This window comes from Heterodontus francisci, unplaced genomic scaffold (genome assembly GCF_036365525.1).
Source record: "Heterodontus francisci isolate sHetFra1 unplaced genomic scaffold, sHetFra1.hap1 HAP1_SCAFFOLD_261, whole genome shotgun sequence".
NCBI lineage: Eukaryota > Metazoa > Chordata > Chondrichthyes > Heterodontiformes > Heterodontidae > Heterodontus > Heterodontus francisci.
The window spans coordinates 1,355,530-1,373,811 of record NW_027141501.1 but is presented as its reverse complement, the minus strand read 5'-3'; positions in this window follow the sequence as shown (position 1 = coordinate 1,373,811).

Below are 18,282 nucleotides of genomic sequence, written 5' to 3'. Positions count from 1 at the left end.
TCAGCATCTGCCCGACCTATTTCCTACATTTCTGCTTTCAAACCACCCCGCCCAGAACAGTGACAGGGTTCCGCGTGTCTTCATTTTGCATCCCACCAGCATCCAGATCCAAACTTTAATCTTCCTCAATTTCTGTCGCATCCAGCATGATGCCACCAACCAAACACATCATCCCCTCCCCTTCACTGTCCCCATTCCTTCTGCGACAGGTTGGTCCACGCCTCCATCATACCAACACCTCGTCCCCTTTCCACAGCACCTTCCCATGCAATCGTAAGGAGGTGTAATAACTTTTAACTCCTCTCTCAACGCAATCCAAGGTCCTAAACTATCTTTCCAGATAAAGGAAACAATTAGTTCCTTCAGTTTAGAATACTGTTGCGACAAAGATGGGAGTAATGCATTGTTATTTAGTCCCGCGACGCTGCAGGTCACAACACATCCGTAAAGTTTCCCACCTAAAAGAAAAACAGCCAAATTAAACTCTTTATTTATTTTTCAAAATAAAGCGTATCAAGCCATATTCTTTAAATAACAGCAACATTAACTATTCATTAATAAACTAACTCTTAAACAAAAATGAGATAAATCTATATATGGAAATATTTTATTATTTCTTATTCTTCCTGACCCTTATGCAGGCACACATAATTTCAAACACCGGTTAACAAGGGAAAGAAAAGTTTATTTTTATGACTGTTTCTTCAGTATAATAAAATAACTAGGTCGTTATATTCTTGGGTATTTCCGGGTTGGTGAAGTGTCTCAGAGTTGAATAGTGGGGTGCCATTCAAAGTCTCTCCAAGCGAGGTTGACAAGCAGTCTTTAAGGGGTAGGCTATCAAGGCCATTCGTCTGCAGCAGACGTCACACAGATCTTTCAGCAAAGAGAGTAACAACAGATCTACTTGGATTTTGAAGTAGCCGTCGAGCAATAGAAGCTTTCGTGAGCATTCAGAATCTCCCAGAATACAAGAGGAAATGGGAATTACTCTCAGCGCTGAGATTTTTCAGAAACTGGAGGCAATAAGAATCTTCTACCTTTAACAATGCAGGGCTTCCTTTCTGGAAAGCAGATTTCCTCCAGAGAGTGTAACAACTCCTCGTTTCCTCGCTCTTGTCTCTCTCCAGGGTATTTTCCTCTCTCCATGCAGACCACAGCCACACCTCAAATGTAGGAATTATTTTTCCAGAAGAGACGAAGCTTGTCTTTTTCAGAGAATGTGTCTTTCCTCTGGTCTGCAAACACAGGTCCAAGCCAGCTGACTGCAATGCCGCTCAGCTCACTTATCCCTCACAGTGCAAAGTGAAATTTAATCCCTAACAATAAATCACGTGATGCTCATAAATCTTCCTGTAATTTCCCTATTGAGCTGCTTGGAAACAGGTGCCTTGCAGTCTGCACTAAGTTGAAACACCAAGTTTCAGAACTCAATATTCACAGAAAATCCTTTTTTCTCTCAATTTTCTAAAAGCACACGGAATTCTGAGCTTTCAATACAAAAACTAACAAAGCTATTGTGACAATGCTGTATTTGTTGCTTGACTTCGATCTTTCTGTTACTTGCTATTTTAATGCATCGCCCTGCTCTCACGCCCACATTTCTGCTCCAGTGTTCCAGTGAAGCTCAATACAAACCCGAAGAAAGCAAATTGTCCTCGGATCAGGCACTCTATCGCCCTTTGGATTCATCCTTGAGTTCAACAATTTCAGCGCCTGGCTGACATTAGTTATTATTTTTTATTGTTTTCAATTTATTTTATGTTATTATTTTATGTTATAACCATTTGCCTGTTCTTTGTGTTTTTGCTTTTGGACAGATCTTTTCATAACTCTGCCATTAACACTCTCTGTGGAATAATGCTTTGTTTAATACTGCAACTAGTAGCACTCCCTTTGCCTTTTATTCCCTGGCATCTCTTTTTTTTTAGATTAGAGATACAGCACTGAAACAGGCCCTTCGGCCCACCGAGTCTGTGCCGACCATCAACCACCCATTTATACTAATCCTACACTAATCCCATATTCCTACCAAACATTCTCACCTGTCCCTATATTTCCCTGCCACCTATTTATACTAGTGACAATTTATAATGGCCAATTAACCTATCAACCAGCAAGTCTTTGGCATGTGGGAGGAAACCGGAGCACCCGAAGGAAACCCATGAAGACACGGAGAACTTGCAAACTCCACACAGACAGTACCCAGAATCGAACCCGGGTCCCTGGAGCTGTGAGGCTGCAGTGCAAACCACTGCGCCACTGTGCCGCCCTGTTATTTAATATATCTGGAATTCAAAGTTAGTCTAATGGTGACCATGAAACCATTGTCGATTGTTATAGAAACCCATCTGATTCACTAACGTCCTTTCAGAAAGGAAATCTGCCGTCCTTACCCAGTGTGGCCTCCATGAGAGTCCAGACCACAGCAATGCTGGTGTCTCATAAAATGCTCTCTGAAATTGCCTCGCAAGCCAATCAGTTGTATCTAACCGTTATGAAGTCTAAAGAAAGGAACAAATCCAGACGATCCACCCAAAATTGACCTCGGCACCAGAAAGACAGCCCTATCGAATATGTAAAGTGCTCCTTACTAACATCTTAGGGATAGTGCTAAAATTGGAAGAACTGTCCCACAGACTGGTCGAGTAACAGATTGACATAGTCATACTTACGGATTTATGCATTACATCCAATCTTCCAGACACCACCATCACTTGGGTATGTCTTGTCCCACTGGAAGTGCAGACTCAGCATAGCTGGTGACGTACCGGTACACAGTAAGGGCGAAGTAAGCTTGGGAAGCCTCAACATTGATTCAGGACTCCATGAAGTCTCATGGCATCAGATCAAACATGGGCAATGAAACCCCCTGCTGATTAGCACCTACCAACCCCCCCACACCACGCCCCCATCCTTAGCTGATGAATCAGTGCTTCTCCATATTAAACACCAAATGGAAGAAGAACTGAGGGTAGCAAAGGTATAAAATGTACTCTGGGTGGGAGATTTCAATGACCATCACCAAGAGTTGCTCGGTAACACCACGGTTGGCTGCGTCTGAAAGGACATAGCTGCTAGACTGGGTCTGTGGCAGGTGGTGAGAGAACCAACAAGAGGGAAAAACCTACTTGACCTCGTCCTCGCCAATCTACCTGTTACGATGCATCTGTCAATGGCAGTATTGGTAGCAGTGAGAAACACACAGTCCTTGTGTAGATGCATTCCTGTCTTTACATTGAGGTATACCCACTATTGTGTTGTGTGGCACATCCACCATGCTAAATGGGACAGATTTCGAACAGATTTGCAAGTCAAAACTGGGCATCCACAATGTGTAACTTCATGGCCCTGCATATCCCCCACTATACCATTACCATAAAGCCAGGGCACCAAACCTGGTTCAATGACAGTGCAGGAGGGTATCCCAGGAACAGCACCAGGCATACCTCAAGATGATGTGTCAACCTGGTGAAGCTGCAACACAGGACTACTTGCATGACCGACAGCGAAACCAGCAAGTGATAGACAGAGCTAAACAATTTGACCAACAACGGATCAGCTCACAATCAAATGGCATCCCCACCCATATTGTCAGCCCTCCTCCCGCCCAGATCATCAGCAACAGGCTTGAAAAATTCAGCTTGTTGAATCTAGGAAAGGTTACCCGCCCATGACGCACCAGGTAACCTAACTTGCAGCAAAAACGGGTAAGTCTTTCAGTCAATTAACTTCATTTGTTTTCCATAGTTCAGAGAAAACTCCTCCTCCCCCCTTCCCCCGCATGATGCTTTTCATACTATCTTTGTAAATCTCCACGCATGCAGTTCAACGTGATTCTTCGAGCTTTCCCCACTCACTTGCAGCTCCAATAACACTGAAAAAGCTCTGCAGTCTTGTCACATGCAGTCGTCAATGCTGGTGGACAGATAAACAACTGACAGACTGAGGAGGCTCCACAGTGGCGCAGTGGTTAGCACCGCAGCCTCACAGCTCCAGCGACCCGGGTTCAATTCTCCCTGTGTCTGCGTGGGCTTTCTCCGGGTGCTCCGGTTTCCTCCCACAAGCCAAAAGACTTGCAGGTTAATAGGTAAATTGGCCATTATAAATTTCCCCTAGTATAGGTGGGGAAATATAGGGACAGGTGGGGATGTGGTAGGAATATGGGATTAGTATAAATGGGTGGTTGATGGTCGGCACAGACTCGGTGGGCCGAAGGGCCTGCTTCAGTGCTGTATCTCTAAACTAAACTAAATATCCCCATCCTCAATGATGGTGGATCGCACCACATCAGTGCAAAATACAAGGCTGAAGCATTTACATCCATCTTCAGACAGAAGTGCTGAGCGGATTATACATCCCGGCCTCCCCCGGGTTCCCCAGCATCCTCAGCTGTTCCAGTACAGCTACAATACTGACATGCAGCAGGCAATGTGGAAAATTGCCCAGGTATGTCCCGTACACAAAAAGAATGTCAAATTTAACCTGGCCAATTACAGGCCTACCAGTCTACTTTCGATCATCATAAAAGTGACGACAGGGATCATCGGCAGTGGTATCAAGTGGCATTTGCTCAGTCATGAGGTGCTGATGCTCAGTGTGGGTTGCACTGGGGCCACTCAGCTCCTGACGTCATTACTGCCTTGGTCCAAACCTGAACAAAACGGTGAACTGCGAAGATGACAAGACAGTGACTGCACTTGATATCAAGGCAGCATTTGACTGAGTATAGCATTAAGGATCCCTGGCAAAACTGGAGTCAATAGGAATCGGAGGAGAAACTCTCCACTGGTTGGAGTCATATCTAGCACAAAGCAAGATGGCTGTGGTTGTTGGAGGTCAGTCATCTCAGCTCCACGACATCACTGCAGGAGTTCCTCAGGGTAGTATCCTCTGCCCAACCATCTTCAACTGCTTCATCAATGACCTTCCCTCCATTACAAGGTCAGAAGTGAGGATATTCGCTGATGATTGCACAATGTTCAGCAACATTTGTGACGCCTCATATACAGAAGCTGCCTGTGTCCAGATGCAGCAAGACCTGGACAACAACCAGCCTTGGGTTAATAAGTAGCAAGTAACAGTCACACCACACACGTGTCAGGCAATGAGCATCTCAAACAAGAGAGAATCTAACCATCTCCTCTTGATGTTCAATGGCATCAGTATCATTGAATTGTCCCAATATCAACATCCAGGGGGTCACCATTGACCAAACACTGAACGGGACAAGTCACATAAACACTGTATCTACAAAAGGAGTTCAGAGACTAGGAATTCTGCCGCAGGTAACTCATATCCTGACTCCCCAATGCCTGTCCACCATCTACAAGGCAGAAATCAGCAGTGTGATGGAATACTCTCCACTTAACTGGATGGGTGCTCCTCCAACAACACTCAAGAAGCTCAACACCATCCAGGACAAAGCTGCCCAATTGATTGGCACCAGATCCAACACCTTCAACATTCACTCCCTCCACCACTGCCACACATTGGCAGCAGTGTGTACCATCTACAAGATGCACTGTAGCAACTTACCACAGCTCCTTAGCCAGCACCTACGAAAACCACTACATCTACCACCTAGAGGAACAAGGGCAGCAGATGCATGGGAACACCACCACATGTACGTTCTCCTCCAAGCCACACACCATCCTGACTTGGAACAACATTGTCGTTCCTTCAATCTCGCTGGGTTAAAATCTTTTCACTCCCTTCCTAACAGCACTGTGGCTGCGCCTACCCCCCAAGAACTGCAGCAGTTAAGGAACGCAACTCACTGCCATCTTCTCAAGGGTCATTTGGGATGGACAATGAATGTTGACTAGCCAGCAGTGATCACATCCCAAGACGAAATAATAAGATATATCTCTCATGCCCTCCATACTATCACAAAACTTCCCTTTCTTTTTGTTTTTCCCCTCTCCTTTTCACTTTAAAAACCTATTACATTGCCAATCACTTTCATTTCTGATGGAAGGTCACAGATCTGAAAGGTTACCTCTGTCTCCAGTGGTGATTTCAGATTTGCTCAGTATTTCCGGCTCTTTCTGTTCTTTATTGTCAGTATTTATGTGTCGCTGAGTGTCAGATTATTAACAGGGATCCCAGGAAATGACAGTGTTCGCAGGGAGAACCTCATATCTCACCTTTTATACAGCATTCTGTTAAGTGTCTGAGATATTCTGAGGATATCTTGCCTGTGTAACATAGCTTATACAGATCCTTTGCTTAGTATCAGTGCTTACTGCAAGTTCCTTGGTTAGTGTTACCATTTTCAGTATGTTCATGTGTAAGTGTCACTGTTTACAGGATTGATTAGCTTCTCACAGATACAAGAGATTGAACCAAATATATTATACCTCCACCATTCTGTGCGTGTGTTTCAAATTTCTCTGATAACCAGTTGCTGTCAACACACATGGCTCATACTGAATTGTTAATCTGTGATATCTGCAACACACCTCGGGGGACGAGTCTATCCGATTGGGAAAGGACCGGATACACCTGCAGAAACCAAAGAGTGGGTGATAGAGTTATAGGGGGCTTTATCTTGCTTCGAATGATTTTCGTCTGGATTGACAATACAGTTTGTGGAATTCTTTAATTAAATGTCCATTTCTGGAGAGATTTAGTTTCATTCTACGTGAGATCCGGGGATTTAATCATTTGAAGGTTTTGTACCTGTGATAACTTTATAATGGCTCCTCCGCTGTTATCATTTATTGATCTATTTTAGTTCTTCAGACTCTTTCCATTGTCCGGATCTACTTTCAGTCCCAGAGAAATCAGGCTGACATTAAATGTTATTTATTGAGGTACAGTGGACAGTTTATTGAACCAACAGTCTACCTTCAGATCCCCTCTTTGAATTGAATCACAGCAAGTTAACCACTATCATGATGCAGGCTGCATTTCCGGTGATCGGCTCACAGCAACTTAACGTTTTACATTAACACAGGCTCAATCCTCCTGATTGCATTTGATTCTTGCCAGTATTCCTGCTTTGTTAACCTATACAGGAAACAGCCTCAACATCTCATGGATTCTTCTATTTTACTGTAAAACCACAGAGAGAATTGAGGCTTCTGGTATACCTGACTGTGCTGATTGATTTGGACTCAGAGTGATTTATCCTGGCCTGTTCATATTGTGTGTTATACATTTGGAAATTGTACACAGATTACGTAATTCTGTACTGTGATTCAGTCTCTGTGATATGAGATACGTTTATTTTCAGACACTAAGCTGTCAAATATTTCGAATGTATTACTGATATTGCCCAGACATGCTTCCCCCGATACTTTGCCGTTCTGGATTTTATGCAACTTATGTTCAAATTCCGAGGTGAAATATTCTGCTGCAGTATCTGGATATTAAAGAGCAGCAGGCAAGTAAAACAGAAGCACAGAAATTACCACAACGCCAGGTGCTTCCTCTCAGTTCAGCAGAACAGCAAAACACACAGTGACTGTTCTGAGGCTCTGCAGACTGCTGTTTTTCACATATTTCGGTCATGGAAAGCTGTTCTTGATTACAACTGACCACCTTCCAGAAACTTGATTTTTTTTTTGAGGGAACACTTCAAATCCCTCCCTGTATAGTTCAAAAATGATGAAAATTCGCAACTTATGATTACCAGTTAATATGTCTGTCTGTGTGTTCTGCGTCTCTCGAAAGTCTCAATGAGTGAGCACATTTTCTCAAATATGTGGCAGATTTCCCGATAGAACTACACAGTCCTTACATGGAATACAGCTGTTTTGAAAGGAATGGCTCAGACACACTCTGCCGCTGTACAGTGGGCAAATACAGCAAAACTGGCAAGAAAAAAACAGTGATTGCTGTATTTCTGGTAATGGTGGTATTGGAGGTGGTACTGGTAATCGAGGTGACTGCCCTCAGCATCAAAGCAGCATTTGACCAAGTGTGAGCCGAAGGAGGTCGTTTTCCTACAGCATCATATTCCCTTTTGACAGCTTCTTCCAACGTTATTTATCTGTTGTGTAGATGTCTTTGTATTTACATTTAATTGCAACCTCAACTCATTTATCCATAACATCATCTTCTTTAAAAAGAAAACTACTGTGGATGCTGAAAATCTGAAATTTGAACAAAAAAGTACTGGAACTACGTAGCAGGCGAGGCATCATTTTCAGAAAAGGATTTATACATCCCAGCTGGAGAATATTCTTCAGAACTGGAAAATGTTGTGCGGTAATGGTTTAAGTAAGCACAGAGGCTGGGAAAAGGTAACAGGAGGAAGGAGTTGAAGAGAGAAACTGTGATAGCGTGGCAGGCAGTAATGATTAAATAGAGAATAGAATCATTACCTACGCCTGCTGTCAAAAACAAATGGACCAGGAGTTATCATGTGATTTTTTTGAAGTTGACGCTGAGTCAGGAAGATTGAAACAGTGAAGGAGGGCAAGGATAGAGAGGTCAACTGGGATTGGGACAGGAAATTATCACGGCAAGTGGTAAGAAGGTAACGACTTAATGGAAGTGTTCAGCAAAGCAATTGTGGAATGTATGTTTGGTCTCCCCAATGTAGAGGACAATGCATTATTAAGAATGACTGCAGTGGATTAATTAAAAGGTACAAGTAAATCACTGTTTGCGGTCCTAGCAGTTGAAAGAGAGGATGTGAAAGGGCTGGTAATGCATCTCCAGCACTTGCATTGGAAGGTGACGTTGGAAGAGTAGTGGGTGTTTTTAGAGAAGGAAGAGTGGATGAAGCTGTACCTTCAGAATTCTGAAAATTGAATGGAGGATGTCTGGTGGTAGAATTGCAGTGACGTTGGCAGAAGTGATGGAGGACGGTTCCTTGAATATAGAGGCTGATGGTGTGAATTTTGAGGATACGGGCAACTTTATTATGCTTTAGGGAAGAATGGAAGCAGTGAGAGTGGAACTGTGAATAATGGAATGGAGAGGTTCAAAGGCACTTTCAGCCATGGTAGAAGGGAATTGTTGAGAAAAAGGGAGGCACATCAGATGCACTGCAGTGAATCTGCAGCATTGTAAGGATAGAGGCGAGGGAGATGGAGAAGCTGGGAGAATGGAATAGAGTCCTTATAGGAAGCAGGATGTGAGCAACTGTAATCAATGTAACTGTGACAATCAGTGGGCTCATAGCACATGTCGGTTGGCAAAATGCTCCAGAAATGAAGACACGCTTCCCTATCTTCCTTGGCTTCTGTGTCCCCATTCTCCCAGTGTCTCTGTCCCTGTTACACCTGTTCTGGTGATGCCACCACAAAACACATTTTCCCCTCCCCTTTACTTGCGTCATTCAATGTGGTTGACTCTGAAATGCCCTCTTAGGGTTGGACAATGAATGCTGGTAGGGCCAGCAAGGCCCACATCTCATCAATAAATAAAGTGAAATAAAACATTCCGAAGGCACAGTTTCCTCCGAGACACCTTGGCCAATTTTCCAACACCCCTAATTTTCAGACGCCTTTCCATGGAATTACTCCATGCAATTCCAGGTGATACATAACTGCTCTTTGGCAGCATGGGCTATATCCCTGACCTCATCTTTCCCTCACAATCTAACGGGAAGAACTATCGAGAGCAAAAGGCATGAGCTGAATCACTTTACTGAAATTTCCCAAACAAACCAGCAAGAGATAAATACACTTCATTCTAAAGTGCACTTCTAACTGGAGAAGAATAATCCTGTTTACTTTACAATGCCCGTTACATTTCAAGGAAGATGTCCTTCTGATACAGGCTTGGGCTGATAAGTGGTAAGTAACATTCGCACCATACACATGCCAGTCAATTATCTTCTCCAACAGGAGAGAGTCTAACCAATTCTTCTGGAAATAAAACAACGTTACCATTCCCGAATACCACTATATTAATATCCTGTGGTTTACCATTGACCAGACTCATATCTGTGCCATGCATTTAAATACTGTGGCTACAGGAGCAGGTCAAATGATCAGTATACTACGGACAGCAACTCATCGACTGGCTTCACAAAGACATTCCACTATCTACAAAGCACAAGTCAGGAGCTGGGCGAATACTTCCCACTTGGCTGCAAAGTGCAGATTAAACAATTTACAACAGCAAGATGGATGAAACCCATCCCGCGGCCCTGTGTAGCTCTATCCATCTTGATGAAGGCAGTTGTCCCATGTTATGGCTAAAGGGAAAACACTTGTGTTTTCAGAGGACAGGCGCCAGAGGCATTACCTGAAGCCGAAAGCAGTGGTAACGCTCCTCTTGCTCTTTACTGGGAACCGAGCCCAGTCTGTTAGTTAAACTGCAGTGAGACACTTAAGACATAAAGAGGGTCCTAAACCTTGTTCTGTCAAACTGCACCCAACCTGTCTGCAGTCAGGTCAATAAAGTCTGTCTGCTAGAGAGAGTCTTGGAAAGCACATCTCGACTTGTACTTCCTTTCATCTGCGTTACTGGAAACATTGATCACTGATTTGCCGCTTCTCCATTCTGTTTTTTTGTCTCACTGTTCCTCAGTCACTGTAGTACCCGACTATAAGTGAGATTGTTGATATCTTTATCTGTCAGAGTTCCTGGTAAACGCTGAGAAGCCCGAGTTCATGGACTATTTTCCCTCGATATGCTCCATTACTTTGTATGGAGTATTCCAAAGAAGCGCATCAGTTGGAAAGGTCACTGGGTTTGAAGGCTCTTGTTCCACTTTTGTATATATTTGGGAGATGGAATAGTTGTGTGAAACTGGCCTTCACTCACCCTATGATTGTAAATGTCGTTGTTCTGTTGCAGGTAGTTTACAGTTGAGGCAATATGTATCAGATGTGGTGTCGAGAAACAGAAATGGACCTCAGCCAAAGTTTTGTTTTCTCCTGTGAGGTTATCCACTTTGGTAGGAGGAATAGATGGGCAGAGTATTTCTTAAATGGTCAGAGATTAGAAAGTGTTGATGTACAAAGGGACCTGGGTGTCCTTGTCAATAAGTCACTGAAAACTAACATGCAGGTCCAGCAAGCAATTAGGAATGCTAATAGCATGTTAGCCTGTATTGCAAAACGATTTGAGTACAGGAGTAGTGAAGTTGTATAGAACCTCGCTTAGACCGCACTTGGAGTACTGTGTGCAGTTTTGGCCCCTTACCTTAGGAAGAATATTATTGCCATAGAAAGGGTGCAACGATGATTCACCAGACTTGTTCACAGGATGGCAGGACTGTCCTATGAAGAGAGATTAGGGAAACTGGGTCTATATTCACTAGAGTTTCGAAGAATGAGAGATGAACTCATTGTGACCTACAAAATACATAAAGGGATAGACAGGGTAAATGTAGCTAAGATATTTCCCTTGGTTGGTCTAAAACAAAGGAGCACAATTTCAAAATAAGGAGGGCACACTTTGGACAAAGATGAGCAGAAATGCATTTACTCAGAGGGTTGTGAATATTTGGAATTCTGTACCCCACAGGACTGTGGAAGCTCCGTCATTGAATATGTTTAAAACAGAGATTGACAGATTTCTCAATGCAAATCACATAAGGGGATATGAGGATAATGTGGGGGGAAAAACGTTGAGATGGTTGATCAGCCATGATCATAATGAATGGTGGGGCAGGCTTGATGGACTGAATGGCCTACTTCTCCTCCTATGTTCCGATGTTCTTCCTTATTTTTTCATTAGACCCAATCCCATAAGGTGACGACGATGGGGGAAATTAGCTGTGGATCTGCTGTCTACCCCTGTGCAGTTCAGGGGTGGAAACACTCAGGAACATTGTGTTAAAATTAAAAAAAAAACAGAGATTGAAGCTCAACTTAGTGGGAAATTACTATAGTTGCAATTTCCGTGGAGAAAATGCGGTGACAGCACGGCTCTCGGTCCATTCAATAATATCAAGCTGCACCTTTTGCGAGCGCCAGAAATGGATAGAATTCTGCCCATTGAATAGCAATCGCAGCATTTATGAGGAATGAAGGACTGTTTCATTGTGAAGTGTTACAGATAATTACCTCAATAGTTTATGCTTTAAATAAACTGCTGTTCTAATGTGTGATCTGACATGTTGCTGCTCAAGATCAATCCAAATGTAGTTGTCCATCCAGCTGAAGCACAGCTGGTGCAGATCACTAGGGGGATGGTGACGGATTCACATCGCGAATCGACTGTCTGGAGGGGTTATGGATCTCACATTCTCGGCTCTGACTCGCAGTAGTCAATTTAAAATGTAAGCATCGCTCCACGACGAACTGTTATTGAGAAAGGCGTTAATGGGGATTAACTGCAGTCAATGGGAATCAGGGGGGAAATTCTCCACTGGTGGGAATCATACCTAGCATAAAGGAAGATGGTTGTTGGGGGTCAATCAGCTCAGTTCGAAGGCATCACTGCAGGAGGTCCACAGGTTAATGTCCTAAGCCAAACCATCTTCAACTGTTTCATCACTGGACACCCCTCCATCATAAGGTCAGAATACCACCATTCAGAACTTCTAAGATCCTGAAGCAGCCCATGCACATATGCACAGAACAAAGAACAAAGAAAATTACAGCACAGGAACAGGCCCTTCGGCCCTCCAAGCCTGCGCCGTTCCAGACCCTCTATCTAAACATGTCGCCTATTTTCTTAGGGTCTGTATCTCTTTGCTTCCTGCCCATTCATGTATCTGTCCAGATACATCTTAAAAGACGCTATCGTGCCCGCGTCTACCACCTCCACTGGCAACGCGTTCCAGGTACCCACCACCCTCTGCGTTAGGAACTTTCCATGCATATCCCCCCTAAACATTTCCCCTCGCACTTTGAACTCGTGACGCCTAGTAATTGAATCCCCCACTCTGGGAAAAAGCTTCTTGCTATCCACCCTGTCTATAACTCTCATGATTTTGTACACCTCAATCAGGTCCCCCCTGGGGGGGACTGGGCAACAATCAGGTTGTTCCTGATAGGTGCCAGGCAATTACCTATCCTCACAAGGGAGAATCCAAGCATCTAGCCTTGCTATTCAATGGCATTACCATTGCTAAATTCCGCACTATACACATCCTGGGAGTTTCCCTTGAACAGAAAATTTACTGGACCAGCCATATAAGTAATGTGGATACAAAAGCAAGTCAGAGGCTTGGAATTTTGCAGTGATTAACTCACCTCCTGTTTCCGCAAGGCCTGTCCACCATCTACAAGGCACAAGTCAGGAGTGTGATGGAATACTCTCCACTTGCCTGGATGAATGCAGCTCCAACAGCACTCAAGAAGTTCGATACCATCCAGGATAAAACAGCCTACTTAATTGGCACTCCAACCACCAACTTCAACATTCAGTCCCTCCACCACCGAGGCACATTGGCAGCCGTGTGCACGATCTATAAATGCATTGCAGCAACACACTAAGGCTCTGTAGAAAGCACCTTACAAACCCACAATCTCTACCATCTAGAAGGACAAGGGCAACAGATGCATGGGAACACCACCACCTGCACATTCCTCTCCAAGCCGTGCACCATCCTGAATTGGAACTATATTGCCATTCCTTCACTGTCGCTGGCCCAAAATCATGCAACTCCCTTCCGAACATCACTGTGAGTGTACCTACAGCACATGGACTTCAAGGGTTTAAGAAGGAGGCTTAACACCAGCATCCTAAGGGTAATTGAGTATGGGCAATAAGTTCTGGCCTAGGCAGAGATGTTCACATCCCATTAAAGAATTTTTAAAAATCAAGATTTTGGATGTTTTATCACTCAATCCTGTTCATTGTAATTGCGTGCTCCATGTAAACTGCTGCCTCACATTAAAAAGTGAGCGGATTCACTCCTCTTTGTCATTAATGAAAATATATTATCAGGAATAATGATCAATACATTTGTTCTGAGGCCAATATTATCTCCCACGTGGTTTCACGTTAGTATTTCCCTAATTGTCTCATGTTTTACACTTAAACACTGGTATTTGGTGTTCAATACCCATAGGGGTGATGGCACCGCGAGAGAATGCAGACAGAAACAATTCTAAGACACTGTGCGGGGCTCGGCTGTACAGGAGGGCACAAGAATGGGTAGAAATCCATTTGTTATTGGGAATTCGATAGGAACCTGTTCCTACAACTGCAAACATGAGACTGGAATGGCCTATTGTCTCCCTTGTGCCAGAAGAACAATATACTTGCAGATTCAACGAGTGAATCTTTTCAATAATCCATTCAGAAAACGAGGTGCTAAATAGCTTAATATTTATTATACTCCTAAAAGTGAGCACTAGATTGTGGAGTTATTCTGCCAGAGAAGTTCATTAAAACATAAACTTGGTTTAACCTTCAATTGCGCTAATATAGTCTGGGACAAACCATAGTAAAGGGGAAGGAGGAAAAACAAGAACAACAACTTATTATTTATGTAGTGTACTTAAAGTAGTTAAAATATCCAAGTCGTATAATCAAACAACATTTGATAGTGAGCAGCGTAACAAGATATTACGGCAGATGACCAACTGCTTCATCAAGGGGGTACATTTTAAGCGCCATCTTAAAGGAGGAAAATGATGTAGAGAGGCAGAGGTTTATGGAGGGAATTCCAGAATTTAGGATCTTTGCAGATGAAAACAAGACACCAGCGGCGGAGCAATTAAATTTAGGAATGCTCAAGATTCCGGAATTAAGGCAGCACAAATATCTGGTAGGACTGAAGAAGATTGTAGAGATAGGGTGGGAAGAGGTCATGGAGTGATTAGAAAATCAGCGTGGGTATTTCAATATTGTTAAGGTGCATAACCAGAACCTAATGCGAGTGCAGAGGGGATGGATGACCAGGACCTTGTATGAGTTGTTCATAGGCAGCAGAGCTTTGGATGTCCTCAAGTTAACTGAGGATGCAAAGAGGGAGGCTTGCCAGGACTGCATTGGAATAGTCAAGTCTAGAGGTGAAGATGGGGCATTAAATACTAAACTGTCTGGATGAAAAATTAATTGTCAGTTAAAGTAAAAGAGAAATAAGAGATTCATTACAAAATCCTCGGAAAGAATATAATCTAAAACCAAACAGAATGCAAATAGTACAGGGAGAAATAGAAAAAAGAATACAAGAAGGGCGAAGAGAGAGTGTAAATAAAGATTAGCAACTAAAAGAAAAGGGATCACAAATCTTGCAAAAAATATAAACATAAAAGGGATAGTTAAAGAAATGGTGGATCCGCTAATGGAGAAACAAGTAAACATTCCTGTCGAGGCAGAGGGCATGACGATGGTACTGAATGAGTAATTTGCAGCGGTCCTCACAAAAGAAGAGGCTGAAGTTAATGTCGCAGTCGAGGGGAGGGAAGTAGAGATCTTGCATCAGATAAAATAGATAGGAAGGCAGTGCGCAAAGGTTTAACATCACTAAATGTCGACAACTCCCCTTGTCCAGATGGGAAGCATCCTAGGTTGCTAAAGGAAGCAAGGTAGGAGATAACAAAAGCTCTGACCACAATGTTTCAATCCTCCTTGCACATTGCACTGCTGCCAGAGGAATGGAATTGGTCAAATGTTAGACTCCTGTTCAGAAGGAGGAGAGGGTAAGCCTTGTGACTGCAGGCTAATCTGTCTAACGACAGTGAAGGTTGAGAGAACGGCTAAAGGCGCTCATTAGGCAACATTGATTCTCACTTGCATGGGTTAAGATGGGAAAACCACCTCGGATTTGTTAAAGGCCGAGCGTGTGTAACTAACCTGATTGAGTTCTTGAATGAATTCAGAAACTGCAGTAGTTATTGTGTATGTGGGGATGCAATTTTGATGAAGAACCTCATAACAGAATTATAAAAAAAACAGGAATACATGTTCTTAAAGGGACGATGTCAACTCGAGTAGTCGATTTGCTAGGAGATAGGAGGCAGAAAGCAGTGGTGAATGGATGATCTTCTGACAGATGAAAGTGGGGTAATAACAGAAAAATACTGCGGAAGCTGGAAATCTGAAATAAAAACAAGAAATGCTGGAACCACTCAGCAGGTCTGGCAGCATCTAAAGAACAAAGAACAAAGAACAAAGAAAATTACAGCACAGGAACAGGCCCTTCGGCCCTCCAAGCCTACGCCGATCCAAATCCTCTATCTAAACCTGTCGCCTATTTTCTAAGGGTCTGTATCTCTTTTCTTCCTGCCCATTCATGTATCTGTCTAGATACATCTTAAAAGACGCTATCGTGCCCGCGTCTACCACCTCCACTGGCAAAGCGTTCCATGCACCCACCACCCTCTGCGTAAAGAAATGTCCATGCATATCCCCCCTAAACTTTTCCCCTTTCACTTTGAACTCATGTCCCCTTGTAATTGAATCCCCCACTCTGGGAAAAAGCTTCTTGCTATCCACCCAGTCTATACCTCTCATGATTTTGTACACCTCAATCAGGTCCCCCCTCAACTGCCGTCTTTCTAATGAAAATAATCCTAATCTACTCAACCTCTCTTTATAGCTAGCGCCCTCCATACCAGGCAACATCCTGGTGAATCACATCTGCACCCTCTCCAAAGCATCCACATCCTATTGGTAATGTGGCGACCAGAACTGCACGCAGTATTCCAAATGTGGCCGAACCAAAGTCCTATACAACTGATAACATGACCTGCCAACTCTTGTACTCAATACCCCGTCCGATGAAGGAAAGCATGCCGTATGCCTTCTTGACCACTCTATTGACCTGCGTTGCCACCTTCAGGGAACAATGGACCTGAACACCCAAATCTCTCTGTACATCAATTTTCCCCAGGACTTTTCCATTTACTGTATAGTTCACTCTTGAATTGGATCTTCCAAAATGCATCACCTCGCGTTTGCCCTGATTGAACTCCATCTGCCATTTCTCTGCCCAACTCTCCAGTCTATCTATATTCTGCTGTATTCTCTGACAGTACCCTTCACTATCTGCTACTCCACCAATCTTGGTGTCGTCTGCAAACTTGCTAATCAGACCACCTATACTTTCATCCAAATCATTTATGTATATCACAAACAACAGTGGTCCCAGCACGGATCCCTGTGGAACACCACTGGTCACACGTCTCCATTTTGAGAAACTCCCTTCCACTGCTACTCTCTGTCTCCTGTTGCCCAGTCAGTTCTTTATCCATCTAGCTAGTACACCTTGGACCCCATGCGCCTTCACTTTCTCCATCTTCCTACCATGGGGAACCTTATCAAACGCCTTACTGAAGTCCATTTATGTGACATCTACAGCCCTTCCCTCATCAATCAACTTTGTCACTTCCTCAAAGAATTCTATTAAGTTGATATGACATGACCTTCCCTGCACAAAACCATGTTGCCTATCACTGATAAGCCCATTTTCTTCCAAATGGGAATAGATCCTATCCCTCAGTATCTTCTCCAGCAGCTTCCCTACCACTGACGTCAGGCTCACCGGTCTATAATTACCTGGATTATCCCTGCTACCCTTCTTATACAAGGGGACAACATTAGCAATTCTCCAGTCCTCCGGGACCTCACCCGTGTTTAAGGATGTTGCAAAGATATCTGTTAAGGCCCCAACTATTTCCTCTCTCGCTTCCCACAGTAACCTGGGATAGATTCCATCCGGACCTGGGGACTTGTCCACCTTAATGCCTTTTAGAATACCCAACACTTCCTCCCTCCTTATGCCGACTTGACCTAGAGTAATCAAACATCTGTCCCTAACCTCAACATCCGTCATGTCCCTCTCCTCGGTGAATACCGATGCAAAGTACTCGTTTAGAATCTCACCCATTTTCTCTGACTCCACGCATACCTTTCCTCCTTTGTCCTTGAGTGGAAAGAGAAGCAGAGTTAACGTTTCGGGTCAGTGATCCTTCTTCGGAACTGACAAATATTAGAAATGTAAAAGGTCAGAAGCAAGTGAAGCGGGGGTGGTGCAAGAGATAACAAAGGAGAAGGTGTAGATTGGACAAGGCTCCGACAAACAGCAATGCAATAATGATCAGAATAATATATTTTTTTGTGTGTGTGTTTTTGTTTGAGAATTCAACATCTGCTGGAACACGATGGATAGCTCCCCTGCCCTTCTACCAAACAATGCACCTGAGAGACCAGACGGGGCCTCGGTTTAACTTCTCCTCTGAAGGAAAGCACCTTGGACAGTGCAGCACACCCTCAGTACTGCACTGGAGTTGCAGGCCAGATTGAGTGGCCAGATCTCTGAAATTAGACTTGACCCCACCACCTCCTGACTCAGAGGTGAGATTGCGACCAATTGAGCTACTGAGGACAGTAAACCAGTTTGGAATATTTTCACCTGATTACAGGGTTCTTTAAATTCTTATGAGATTTGTGTGAACACAAGGACCGCGG